This window comes from Sinocyclocheilus rhinocerous, unplaced genomic scaffold (genome assembly GCF_001515625.1).
Source record: "Sinocyclocheilus rhinocerous isolate Xijiao unplaced genomic scaffold, SAMN03320098_v1.1 scaffold2092, whole genome shotgun sequence".
NCBI classification, from domain to species: domain Eukaryota; kingdom Metazoa; phylum Chordata; class Actinopteri; order Cypriniformes; family Cyprinidae; genus Sinocyclocheilus; species Sinocyclocheilus rhinocerous.
In genome coordinates this window covers 107,902-109,057 of record NW_015634489.1, presented here as the reverse complement: position 1 = coordinate 109,057, position 1,156 = coordinate 107,902, and the positions used below count along the sequence as shown (strand labels likewise).

Below are 1,156 nucleotides of genomic sequence, written 5' to 3'. Positions count from 1 at the left end.
TGACATCATTGTCACATGGCAGCTGATTGGTTCTCTCCTGTATCGGTAGCCAATGAGCTCGCTGCTCAATATTCAAATACCTTACTTTTGTTTGCTGTAGCAGTTGGCAGCGCACTTCAGATCAGCCTAAATCAACATCTAAGAGAAGTGAATGCTCTTTTAATCCATATCGCTGTGTATATTTGCGTGGTCTTCCTAACTGGATACAAAATGAGCAACCATAAAAATTTTAAACTAAGTGTCATGTTAGCAGTTTGCATTGTATGCAGTAGCGAAATATTAAGCACATTAGCAGCAGCATTTAGCATGTGTTTATACAGCTGGAGCAAAAGGCAGTTTAGAGCTTGTAATCGCTCTGAGGACACATTAATAGTAAGGCACATGAAAACAAGTTAAATAAAATAAGCATTATTTTGTATGCATTTCAACTGGAGTTCTACATACACATTGGCGATTATCCCAGTGTTCACGTTCGTTATTTCTAAGGTCAATGTTTTCATAGTGATGAGTGTGTGGTTGATTTCAGTTGCGTGCAGCGTCAGAAGCACGCGCTTATTACAGTCATATCAACGATAGTGTTGCGGGAGAAGGGAATTAAGAGTTATCGCTATGGTTGTTGCAGTTCCGAGTGAAATGCATTATAGGTGCATTATAGTGTAGTTCGGAGAAATGTGCTCGTGTGACGTATGCTATCGTGTGTTGTGTAATTCAGAAAACGGAGAAAGAACATTTATATTCTGCTTTATTTGTTCATTCAAGTCAGTCCACCCAGGAGTTTGTACACTGTAACCCTGATAACTTTATCACACGAGAGAGAAAAAAGGCATGCATCGGCTAACTTTGTCCATCTCATCATTGCACGAACACGAATTAACGAGCTGTTATGCTGCCGCTGGGACTGATGAAGTGTAGAAAGTAACAGCAGATATTAAATGACTAAATTATGATATTTACTCAGGTGAATGCTGGGGTCTTATCTATCGGATTGCAACGTATATCCATTTTGTTAATTAACATTACACATAGATTTAATTAGAGTTAAGCCAGTTGGCGTGGTAGCCCAGGCACACATAGTCGTAGGCCATTATTGTTAAGCCGGTCGGCGTGGTAGCCAAGGCTCACATAGTCGTAGGCCACTATTGTTAAGCCGGTCGGC

The 1,156-nt window shown here is 40.4% G+C and overlaps 1 protein-coding gene across 1 annotated transcript in view; it reads right to left on the bottom strand.

Annotated features, from left to right (window-relative positions):
* The window catches only part of LOC107745694 (collagen alpha-1(XI) chain-like), a 91,483-nt gene that overhangs the window by 62,068 nt on the left and 28,259 nt on the right, over positions 1 to 1,156 (bottom strand). The gene's annotated exons all lie outside the window — the stretch shown is intronic.